Source organism: Anomaloglossus baeobatrachus, chromosome 2 (assembly GCF_048569485.1).
Source record: "Anomaloglossus baeobatrachus isolate aAnoBae1 chromosome 2, aAnoBae1.hap1, whole genome shotgun sequence".
Classification (NCBI taxonomy): domain Eukaryota; kingdom Metazoa; phylum Chordata; class Amphibia; order Anura; family Aromobatidae; genus Anomaloglossus; species Anomaloglossus baeobatrachus.
Window position 1 is genome coordinate 164,738,911 of NC_134354.1, and position 13,442 is coordinate 164,752,352.

Here is a 13,442-nt window from a genome sequence, read left to right on the forward strand (position 1 = left end):
CAAGGGCCAAACACCCGACGGGCCAGTGGCTGCGGGCAACCGAGGGCTCTTCTGGCAGCTCAACGCCGGGGAGTGGGCTAACACTGTCCAGGCAGGGGAGCCAACAGTCAAGACAAGAGGTGCAAGGGAAAGGGGCCATCATCAGCTTCACAAGGGACACAAGCAGCCGGCTGCGGGACCCAACCATACCCAAACTTTGGTTTACCAGTGACTCTGAGTGTGAATTAATAGTGAGTACACCAGCGCCATCCGGGCACGACACTGCACCGCAGAACGGCACCCTGCACCCCGACTTCATCGTCGCCGGTCCCACAGGGCCCCGGGACACACTGCCCCTACCCACAGAGGGGATAACATCCAGGCTGCGCCTTCAACACCGATCCCGGGAGCCCCCTTCACTCTAGCCGCACCGGTGGTGCATCCCGTCACCACGACCCGTGGGTGGCGTCACGACCCATCCATCAACAACGCGGCCCCCGGCTGCGAACCTCGTCCCACACCACCACCCCACTGCCTCCCCTTAACAGAGCGATGTGGCCCCCGGTCCGGAGGCGCTCGAGCCACCGACAACCCGAGCCTGGACCTCGAGCGGCTTGGCCCGGCGAAGGGAGCGGCCGAGCCACTCTCAGGGCGGTACATTTGTACACCTGTTATTTTCATTCCATAGCTGCATCTCTTTTCCCTTTGCTGTTTTGCATATTCGATTTATAATGTTTGCTATTGCAGATTTGTTTTATTTTTTGTGCTCATGTAATTATTACTCTGACCATTGTTCAGAGTATATTAAAAATCTTTTAAGTTCTTACATGTCAGTGAGTAATCTAATAGATGTGCACAACTGTAAAATCAGCATTCAAATTCATGTGTCCATGGAGACACTGAACACTAGAGATGAGCGAACCGGTCCCGGTTCGGCTCGAGGTCGGTTCGCCGAACGGAGGTCCCGTTCGAGTTCGGTTCGTCGAACGTTCGACGAACCGAACTCGAACTGCATAGGAAACAATGGCATGCATTCACAAACACATAAAAACACCTAGAAAACACCCTCAAAGGTGTCCAAAAGGTGACAAACAACTCACAACACAACACAAACACATGGGAAAGTGACAAGGACATATACTCATGCAAAAACAAAAGAGCAGGACAAGGAAAAAGTGGAGGACACTGTTGCTGGGGGGACTGGCAGATTAGGACCAGGGGGTATATATCCTAATCGCCAGTCGGGGCCCACCGTGCTCCAGATGACAAAGGAGCTGCTGGCACCTGAGGGTTAGGCGGAGACTATAGAGCTGGATGGCTCTGAGATAACCCAGGAACTCTGGGAACCGGTCACGTGTGTTGGGACACGTCAGACCGGATGACAACCCGATTAGCGTTTTGGTGCACCTAGCGCTACACCAACCACGTGTGCAGGAAACACGTCAGGCTGGGTGGTAACCCTGTAGCGTTGACCGGAAGACCGCCACGAAAGCGCCCTGTCGGCCACGTGTGTAGGACACGTCAGGCCAAGCGGTCCTCCGATTAGCGTTTCTGGCCACCTCTCGACTGGCCACGTGTGTGTAGGACACGTCAGGCCAGATGGGTACACCAGTAGCGTTGACCGGGAAGCCGAGGAGGATAAGGAACACCCTGTTAACTCCACAGGGGTCCTGGGGTATGCTGTCCGTGTGAGTAGGGGGCCCAATCGGACAGGTGTCGCAGCAGGTGCGTTGTCCGTGTGCGTAGGGGGCACAATCGGACAGGTGGCGCAGCAGGTGCGTTGTCCGTGTGCGTAGGGAGCACGATCGGAAAGGAAGTACAGCAGCCGCAGCCCAGTTAACGCCACTGGGCTGCTATAGCAAGACTGGAACGGCAGGAGGGAAGCACGGCGCCTGACCCTGATGTGCCGAGCCACGAATCTTGGCGTGACAGGCAACCCTAACCTAACGTTCGCCTAACCCTACCTACCGCTTCCCAACATAGGCTTATGCCGCAATGAAGCTCTAACATGGAGGTGCGCTCTGACTGAGCAAAAGTGAAGACTGCGCCCCTCCATGTTGTCTCCAGCCCCTTTTATAACCTGGGTCCGCTCCAAACCCAGGGTGGAACCACCAAGGTCCAATAGCAGAGTGCCATGTCATCAGTGACGTCCCATGCGACCTATCCGGAACCGCCACATCATTGATGACCTCATGGCAGCCACGCCCCAAACACTTCACCAGTCATCGTCTGACGACCAATACTGAGGTGCCAGATCATAGGGGCGGGCCTCTGTGAGCCAGTCCGGAGTTGCCACGTCATCAGGACACCTGACACCCTCTGCCCTATCAGGACCTGCCACCTCACGGACATGCTCAGTGAGGTCCTTACCGGACCTAGCCTCTAATGCACTAAGTGCCTGAGAATGCTCAGTAGCCTGAGCCACAGGCTTAGAAAGCAGACTATCAGTTTGAGCATGCTCAGTAGCCTGAACTGAGGACTTGGTCTCAGACATAACACAATCAGGCTGAGCATGCTCACTAGGCAAAACACCGGGCTTAAACTCTGGCTGGGGTAAATCGGCGCACGCATGCGCACTAGCTGCCTCTCCACACTTAGACGTGGTGGATGGAACAGCCAACTGGACGACCCGAGGTACGGCCAAGAATGGCAGCCGGCGCCTGGGCGCAACAGGAACCGCAGCAGGCTGCTTGCGGCTATGGCGGCGCCGGTTCGTAACAGACACACAGATATAGGCATGGCACGCCCTTCTAAAATCATGTAAAACACCGCAAGGTGACTCCAAGCAGAATCTACCTTTTTTCCAAAAATTGGGCCCCACACACACCCACCCCTTCAGTGGCAGCAGTTGTGCCCCAGTTGTACATTTCACAGATAGATTTGCATCAAGCACATTCAAAAATACGCCATAATTAACCGTCCCCAGAATGACACCAGGGTAGGTAGCAAAGTCTTTCCTGATCCCAGCTCTGTGCATCTTGGATCATTTATAAAAAACACAGCAATCAAGGGTTACTCCAAGCGGAGTCTCCCTTTTTTTCCAAAAATTGGGCCACACACACACCCACCCCTTCAGTGGCAGCAGTTGTGCCCCAGTTGTACAATTCACAGCTACATTTGCATCAAGCACATTCAAAAATACGCTATTCTTAACCGTCCCCAGGATGACACCGGGGTAGGTAGCAAAGTCTTTCCTGATCCCAGCTCTGTTCATCTTGGCTTCTTTTAAAAACAATGTAAGCAAGGGTTACTCCAAGCGGAGTCTTCCTTTTTTCCAAATATTGGGCCCCACACACACCCACCCCTTCAGTGGCAGCAGTTGTGCCCCAGTTGTACAATTCACAGCTACATTTGCATCAAGCACATTCAAAAATACGCTATTCTTAACTGTCCCCAGGATGACATCGGGGTAGGTAGCAAAGTCTTTCCTGACCCCAGCTCTATTCATCTTGGCTTCTTTTAAAAGCAATGTAAGCAAGGGTTACTCCAAGCGGAATCTTCCTTTTTTCCAAAAATTGGGCCCCACACACACCCACCCCTTCAGTGGCAGCAGTTGTGCCCCAGTTGTACAATTCACAGCTAGATTTGCATCAAGCACATTCAAAAATACACTATTCTTAACCGTCCCCAGGATGACACCGGGGTAGATAGCAAAGTCTTTCCTGATCCCAGCTCTGTTCATCTTGGATCATTTTTAAAAAACACATCAAGCAAGGGTTACTCCAAGTGGAGTCTCCCTTTTTTCCAAAAATTGGGCCCCACACACACCCACCCCTTCAGTGGCAGCAGTTGTGCCCCAGTTGTACAATTCACAGCTAGATTTGCATCAAGCACATTCAAAAATATGCTATTCTTAACCGTCCCCAGGATTACACCGGGGTAGGTAGCAAAGTCTTTCCTGATCCCAGCTCTGTTCATCTTGGCTTCTTTTAAAAACAATGTAAGCAAGGGTTACTCCAAGCGGAGCCTCCCTTTTTTCCAAAAATTGGGCCCCACACAGACACCTTATCAGTGGCAGCACTTGTGCCCTAGTTGCAAACAGGATGTTTTGATTTGCATCAAGCACATTCCAAATCCACAAGGATTTACTGTCCCCAGGATGACACAGGGGTAGTAAATTCCTTCTGGATCCATGACTTGTTTATTTTGATGAACATCAGTCTGTCCACATTGTCACTGGACAGACGTGTGCGCTTATCTGTCAGCACACACCCAGCAGCACTGAAGACACGTTCAGAGACAACGCTGGCAGCTGGACGCGACAAAATCTCCAAGGCGTAACTGGAGAGCTCTGGCCATTTTTCTAGATTTGAAGCCCAAAAGGAGCAAGGCTCCATTTGCAAAGTCATGGCATCGATGTTCATTTGGAGATACTCCTGTATCATCCTCTCCAGCCGTTAACCCTAATGTGTCAGACTTGTTGTCTCTGGTGGCCTTGCAAAGGAGGGTCTAAAAAAATTATGAAAAGATTCCATAAAATTGCTGTTACCAGCACCAGATACGGTCCTACTGGTACGGGTAGACTGTTGAAGATGACGAGACCATCCCATGTTTGTCAAGTTACAACTGGGAGAGTCACTCCCTGCACCTGCACGGTTGTTTGGTGGAAAAGCCGAGCTAAGATCGAGTAACAGCTTCTGCTGATACTCCTGCATGCGTGCGTCCCTTTCTATGGCTGGAATTATGTCACAAAATTTCGACTTGTACCAGGGATCTAATAGTGTGGCAATCCAGTAGTCATCATCACTTCTAATTTTGACAATACGAGGGTCATGATGGAGGTAGTGCAACAAGAAGGCACTCATGTGTCTTGCGCAGCCATGCGGACCAAGTCCACGCTGTGTTTGTGGCATAGAGGTGCTAACCGTTCTTTCTTCCTCTGACATCTCCCCCCAACCTCTTTCAACTGAAATTTGACCAAGGTCTCCCTCATCTGCTGAGTCTTCCATGTCCATGGACAGTTCGTCCTCCATTTCTTCATGTTCTCCTGCACCTTCCTCAACATTTAGCCTGCTACTATGCGCCCTTGTTGATCCCTGTCCCCCATGGTCCCATGCCTGCTGCGTTGGTGATGATGAACGTCTGGACCTTGGTGATGTTGTTGTCCCTTGCGCATATGAATCCTCCTGTAGTTCCTCCCCTTCCTGTTGTCCCACCCCCTGACTCCGAATAGTGTTTAGCGTGTGCTCCAGCATGTAAATGACTGGAACTGTCATGCTGATAATGGCATTGTCAGCGCTAAACATATTCGTCGCAATGTCGAAACTGTGCAGAGGGTGCATAGGTCCTTGATCTAAAACCACTCCATCAGGGTGATCTGCCCCACCTCTGCATCTCGTTGGCCCAGGCTATACTCATGACGTATTGCACCAGGGCTCGGCGGTGCTGCCACAGTCCCTGTAACATGTGGAGAGTTGAATTCCAGCGTGTCGCCACATCGCATTTCGGGCGATGAACCGGCAGGCCGAAAGACTTCTGGAGCGATGCAAGTCGCTCAGCTGCGGCGCTTGAACGGCGGAAGTGAGCAGACAGTTTTCGTGCCCTGTTCAGAAGGCCATCTAGGCCGGGATAGTGTGTTAAAAATCGCTGGACGACAAGGTTCAACACGTGAGCCATACAAGGTACCTGTGTCACCTTGCCCAGGCGAAGGGCCGCACCCAGGTTTCCAGCATTTTCGCACACGGCCTTACCAGGCTGCAGGTTGAGTGGAGACAACCATTTATTAAACTCGGACCGCAGAGCTGACCACAACTCCTCAGCTGTGTGACTCTTATTCCCAAGACATGTCAAGCTAAAGACCGCCTGATGCCGTTGCGCTCTGCTGCCAGCATAGTAATGAGGGGTGCGTGATTCCTTCTGCGCAGTGAGAACGCTGGTGGCCTGACCAGGCAGGCTTGGGGCAGAGGTGGAGGACCCAGATGAGGTGGAGGAGGCAGAAGCAGTGGCGGAACTTGGACAGACAGAGGATTGACACACAAGTCGTGGTGACGGGAAGACTTGTGCAGCAGACCCTTCACCATCTATCACCATAGTTACCCAGTGCCCAGTCAGCGACATGTAACGTCCCTGTACATACTTACTGGTCCAAGTATCGGTGGTGAAATGCACCCGTTGACACACAGAGTTTCTCAAGGAAGCGGTGATGTTGTGTGCGACATGCTGGTGTAGCGCGGGCACACCTTTCTTAGAGAAGTAGTGGCGACTAGGCATCTGGTACTGGGGCACAGCGACAGACATAAGGTCTCTAAAATCCTGTGTGTCCACTAGGCGGAAAGGCAGCATTTCGGTAGTCAAGAGCTTACAGAGGGATAGAGTCAACCTCTTAGCTTTGTCATGGGTCGCAGGAAGTGGCCTTTTATTTGACCACATCTGAGGGACAGAGATCTGGCTGCTGTGTGTAGACGGTGTTGAGTAGGGTGTCCCTGGAAAAATGCAGGTTTGTGAGGAAAGTGCAGGCGGAGACATGATGTTGCCTTCATCCAACGTTGGTGCTATCGATGTCTGAGAGAGCTGTACACACTCACTTGTTTCCCCTTCCAAACCAACTAACGACCTACCAAGCAAACTGCCTGTTGCGGTTACAGTGGTGGAAGTTGTGCGTGGAAAAACAGGTGTGACAGCTGTCCCCACAGTCCTAGAAGATGAAGAGCGCGGGGATGCACTGGAAGGGGCAGGCGGTGGATGGTTCCCTCCGCTAGGCCGCATTGCAGCACGGTGAGCTTCCCACCGGGACATATGATATTTATTCATGTGACGATTCATGGAAGAAGCTGTCAAACTGCTGAGGTTTTGACCTCTACTAAGAGAACCATGACAAATTTTACAGATCACATAATTTGGGCAATCTTTTGCTATGTCAAAAAAGGACCAGGCTAGGCAAGGCTTAGAGGGCTTGCAACCTGTTGATCCACCCCGACTAGTGCTCAGAGGCAGAGTGGTGGCTACGGATGCAGTTGTAGACGTGCTAACAGTACTCCGACTCTGTCCAGGAAGGCGCAAGGTAACTTCGTCAACAGTTGCATCCTCCTCCACCACCTCTGTTGACCTCCTCGAGTGCCTGACTGTGGGTTGACAGTAGGTGGGATCTAGAACTTCATCATCAATTGTTGTGTTTGCACTCCCCTCCCCCTCAGACCGAGCCTCTTCTTGCCCTGACCGAATATTTAAGTTGTCATCCCAATCGGGTATCTGCGTCTCATCTTCATCAGGGGTCGTATGCAGTGCCATTCAGTCTCCAAACGTCACGTGTGTGGTTGGCACCAAAGATCTCGATCTTGGTCTCATCAGACCAGAGATCCTTGAACCAGTCTGTCTCAGAGTCCTCCAAGTAATCATGAGCAAACTGTAGACGAGCTTTGACATGACGCTTTGAAAGTAAAGGTACCTTACGGGCTCGTCTGGAACGGAGACCATTGCTATGGAGTGCATTACTTATGGTATTGACTGAAACCAATGTCCCCACTGCCATGAGATCTTCCCGGAGCTCCTTCCTTGTTGTCCTTGGGTTAGCCTTGACTCTTCGGACAAGCCTGGCCTCGGCACGGGTGGAAACTTTCAAAGGCTGTCCAGGCCGTGGAAGGCTAACAGTAGTTCCATAAGCCTTCCATTTCCAGATGATGCTCCCAACAGTGGAGACAGGTAGGCCCAACTCCTTGGAAAGGGTTTTGTACCCCTTGCCAGCCTTGTGACCCTCCACGATCTTGTCTCTGATGGCCTTGGAATGCTCTTTGTCTTTCCCATGTTGACCTAGTATGAGTGCTTTTCACAAGTTTGGGGAGCGTCAGAAAAGGCTGGAAAAAGAGATAATTAATCCAAACATGTGAAGCTCATTGTTCTTTGTGCCTGAAATACTTCTTAATACTTTAGGGGAACCAAACAGAATTCTGGTGGTTTGAGGGGTTGAATAATAAATGACCCTCTGAATAAACTTTTCACAATTTAAAAAAAAAAAAAAAAAAGAAATAACATTCTTTTTTGCTGCAGTGCATTTCACACTTCCAGGCTGATCTACAGTCCAAATGTCACAATGCCAAGTTAATTCCGAATGTGTAAACCTGCTAAATCTGCAGGGGGTTGAACACTACTTGTAGGCACTGTATATATATATATATATATATATATATATATATATATATATATATATATATATATGCTTGGGTACTGGGCTTATGTTCATACACCCCTGATGAAGCCACATTCGGTGGCGTAACGCGTGGGGCGGGCAAGTGCATCCACATTACCGCTTTCACAATTCAGACCATGGTATTGTATTGCAGGATTTCCTTGTTCTGTACCTTTCTACCATGATTGTAATATATATATATATTACTATCTATCTGCACTTTTTGGCTGTATATGGTTGATAGCCTGTAATGCTTACTCTTTTTTATTGAGTTATTGGTGTGTGTATGTACCCTTTGTTATATGGGGGACTCCTTTTTTTTCTTTGAGTCCTTCCCATTTTTAATGGAGTTTTAATATTCTGCACTTAATAAACTTGTTCACTTTTTGCATTCAGCAAGTGTTTTGCTGTCGTCCATTTAAATTCTGGATTTCCAGTGTATTTATGTTCAAGCTGTGCCCTATTGCCCATAAATTTTGTGTGCCATTAGTCTATTTATATATGGGAAGTAGCACACTTCCATTTTGATTTGGGTGGTGCCGTCTCTAATAGGTTGCATGTTTTCCAAGGATTGACCAATTTGAGCTTGTTCCAATGAATAAAAAATTTTAATGACTAATACCAATAATTTTTGAAATATTATAAGTGAGGAGCAAATCCATATTAATAATTATGAATTATCAATAGAAAATTATACTGTAAAAGCTCCTGTAGGATTAAAATGTAGATTTCCTATCCTATGTCACAGTAATATATATTTATATATATATATATATATATATATCTAATCTATATATATAATTGCCTTATTCTGTCTGTCTGTCTGTCTGTCTGTCTTGCTTCAAAATTGTGTCCTTACGGTGACACAAAGCTGATTGGCCGCTGGGCTCGCCATGGCTCCGCCCCCCCACGGATTGGTCGCTCGCCTCGACCTGGCCCCGCCCTCCGCATGGATTGGCCACTCGCCCCGGCCCTCCGCACGCATCGCCAGACATAACCTTGCGCTGCTGGGATCGTGATGGAGCCGGTAACCATTATACACATCGGGTAACTAAGGTCCCTTAGTTACCCGATGTGTATCATAGTTACCAGTGTACACCGGCTCCGTCACGATCCCAGCAGCGCCAGACATAACCTTGCGATGCTGGGATCTTGACGGAGCCGGTGAACGCTGGTAACCATTATACACATCGGGTAACTAAGGTCCCTTAGTTACCCGATGTGTATCATAGTTACCAGCGTACACCGGCTCCCGGTACACATGTGCAGGGAGCCGGCATTATACTCCTCTCCCCCCAGGACTACTCCTCCTATTATAGTCCTCCTATTATACTCCTCTCTGAGTATAATAGGAGAACTATTATAGCATGGGGGATGGAGCATGATGGGGTGCGCAGCATGGGGGATGTAGCACGATGGGGGGTGCACAGCATGGGGTATGGAGCACGATGGGGAGTGCGCAGCATGGAGGATGGAGCACGATGGGGAGTGCGCAGCATGGGGGATGGAGCATGATGGGGAATGCGCAGCATAGGGGATGGAGCACGATGGGGGGTGGGCAGCATGGGGGATGGAGCACGATGGGGAATGCGCAGCATAGGGGATGGAGCACGATGGGGGGTGGGCAGCATGGGGGATGGAGCACTATGGGGGGTGCGCAGCATGGGGGATGGAGCACGATGGGAGGTGCACACCTCCCCCCAACACACACACACAACACACCACACACACACTGGGAACCTCAAACACAGCCATACACAGACACCCACACACACAGACAACGCCGCACACACCCAACACACAAACACCGCGGCATACATAAATATACGCACATACCGCACAACACACACATTGCACAAAACATACCTCCCCCAAAACACACCACACCCACACAAACCGCGCAACACACACACACACAACGCTACAGAAACACAGCGCTCCACAAACAACGCAACACACGCAACACACATAAAACAGCGCTCTCACCCCCCGCCACACCCAGACAACACCCAGAACATGTACAGCGCCCTACACAAACACTTGGTAACTACACACAACAATATCTCTCTCTCTATATATATATATATATATATATAAAAAAAAATCCTACATGAACTTCACAATACGTAAATTCTAGACTAACCGATGCGTAGAATCGGGCCACCTTCTAGTATATATATAATTGCCTTATTCTGTCTGTCTGTCTGTCTGTCTATCTGTCTGTCTGTCTGTCTTGCTCCAAAATTGTGTCTTTACAGTGACAACCATCGGATTGGCCGCTGGGCTCGGCCTGGCCCCGCCCCCCACACAGATTGGCCGCTCAGCTTGGCCTGGCCCCACCCCCCGCATGGATTAACCGTTTGGCCAGGCCCACCCACCGCACGCGATGCCCGCTAGGCCACGCCCCCCGCACGCGATGCCCGCTAGGCTACCTCCCCCGCACGCGATTTTCTCTAGGCCACGCCCCTCGTACGCAATGACCGCTAGCAACAGTTGGATTGGTCGCTGGGCTCGCCCTGGCCCTGCCCCCCCCACGGATTGGCCGCTCGGCCTGGCCCCGCCCCTCACATGGATTAACCGTTTGGCCAGGCCTGCCCGCCGCACGCGATTCCCGCTAGGCCACGCCCCACGCACGTGATGCCCGCTAGGCCACGTCCCCCGCACGCGATTTTCACTAGGCCACGCCCCCCGCACGCGATGACCGCTAGCCCACGCTCCCTGCACGCGATGCCCGCTAGCCCATGCCCCCCGCACGTGATGCCCGCTAGGCCACGCCCCCGCACGTGATGCCCACTAGGCCACACCCCGTACCTGATGCCCGCTAGGCCATGCCCCCCGCACGAGATGCCCGCTAGGCCACGCCCCGCACGCGATGCCCACTAGGCCGCGTCCCCCGCACGCGATGCCCGCTAGGCCACGCCCTGCACGCGATGCACGCTAGGCCACGCCCCCCGCATGCGATTCACGCTAGGCCACATCTCCCGCACGCAATTTTCGCTAGGCCACGTCCCCTGCACGCGATGCCCGCTAGGCCACGTCCCCCGCATGCGATGCCCGCTGGGCCACGCCCCCCACACACGATGCCCGCTAGGACACGACCCCCGCACGAGATACCCACTAGGCCACGCCCCCTGCACGCGATGCCCGCTAGGCCACGACCCCCGCACGCGATGCCCGCTAGGCCACGCCCCCCACACGCGATGCCCATTCGGCCCCGCCCCCTCACACGATGCCCATTCAGAATGGGGGGATGGAACACGATGGGGGGTGTGCAGCATGGGGGATGGAGCACGATGGGGGGTGCAGCATGGGGGTTGGACCACGATGGGGGGTGCCCAGAATGGGGGGATGAAACACGATGGGGGGTGCAGCATAGGGGATGGAGCACGATATGGGCTGCGCAGCATGGGGCATGGAGCACGATGGCGGTGTGCCGCATGGGGGATGAAGCATGATGGGGAGTGCAGCATGGGGGATGGAGCACTGTGGGGGGTTCAGCATTGGGGATGGAGCACGATGGGGGGTGCAGCATGGGGGATGTAGCACGATGGGGTGTGCCCAGAATGGGGGGATGAAACACGATGGGGGGTGCGCAGCATGGGGGATTGAGCACGATGGGGGGGTGCGTAGCATGGGGGATGGAGCACGATGTGGGGTGCGCAGCATGGGAGATGGAGCACGATGGGGGGTGCGCAGCATGGGGGTTGGAGCATGATGGGGGGTGCGCAGCATGGGGGATGGAGCACGATGGGGGGTGCAGCATGGGGGGTGGATCTTGATGGGGGGTGCACACCTCCCCCCAAAACACACACAGACCGCCACACACGCACCGCACAACATACCACACACACACTGGGAACGACAAACACGGCCCTACACAGACACCCACACACACAGACAACGCCGCACACACACAACACCCAACACACAAACACCACGGCACACACAAATATACGCACATACCGCACAACACACACATCACCACACACACACAACGCTACAGACACACAGCGCTCCACAAAAAACGCAACACACAACGCAGCAAACAAACAACACCGCTCTCACCCCCCCCACACACACACCCACACAACACCCAGAACATGTACAGCGCCTACACAAACACTTGGCAACTACACACAACAACATCTATATATATATATTTAACAAAAATCATACATTAACTACACAATACGTAAATTCTAGAATACCCGATGCGTAGATTCGGGCCACCTTCTAGTATAAATATATATATATAGATATATATATAATTTTTGACATTCATTCTTAATATCATGTATCTTTAGTACATTGTATTTCTATTTATATATATACATATATACATATACTTGTAATTAAATACTATAAACATTAACTGCAAAGGTACAATATTTATTTTACATCTTAATAGTTATCATTTGACCATAAATTGAGTGCTAAGAAAGTTAAATCTTGTTCTGAAAACACAAATCCATTTCATGTCCTCTAATCAACAGTTTATTTTATCTTCTTACTAATTGTTACATTTACAGTCCTCACAGACTTTCTCTACTTTTGTGTTTGTAAAAAAATATTCATGAATGGATTATAATAGGGCATAATGAATTCAACACATCTCAATATTTAATTAGCCAAGGGACATTGATGCTAAATTACCCCTAAAAAATATGTATGACCACTTTCATAAAAAGAGTTTTAAAAGACAGTTTACCATACATAGTTTTGATTTTAGTAGTTATCAGTCTGTCTCCCCAGTTTAGCCAATTATCCATTGTGGCTTTTGTTCTGTATATATATATATATATATATATATATGTATACCGAGCAACACTGTAAAACTCCCAAGTCACGGTTGGAAGTTTTGCATTCCCATCATACAGATCAAAAAATAATGAAAGTAGAACTCCAATTATATAAATATATATAATTGCATTGCTACTTTTGCCACTTGAGCAGGATCATAAAACTGTTAGGGCCAGGTGGACGGGCGGACCCAGGAGGTGGATCCACTGGGCCGAACACCTTACTGAAGGCAAGGGGTCCGGTAGCCGGAGCACAACAGGTAGCAGGACAGTCCGTTAGAAAGAGTGGAATGTAGAAGTCCCTGGGACCACGGAGTCACTAATGGTAGTCCGGGTGACGGAGCTCAGGTTCGGAAGCCGAGATGTTGTCAGGCGGAGTCCGGAACCGATGGAGCGAGAGGACGGGTCACCACAGGGATCAGAGATGGTACGGACTGACGGGATGGCAGACAGTCAGCGTTCGGGGTTCGGGAATCGGCAGGACCGGATGGCGAGGAAGGAGCGGCTCTAGGAGAGAGAGAGGTAAGTATATCACAGAGACA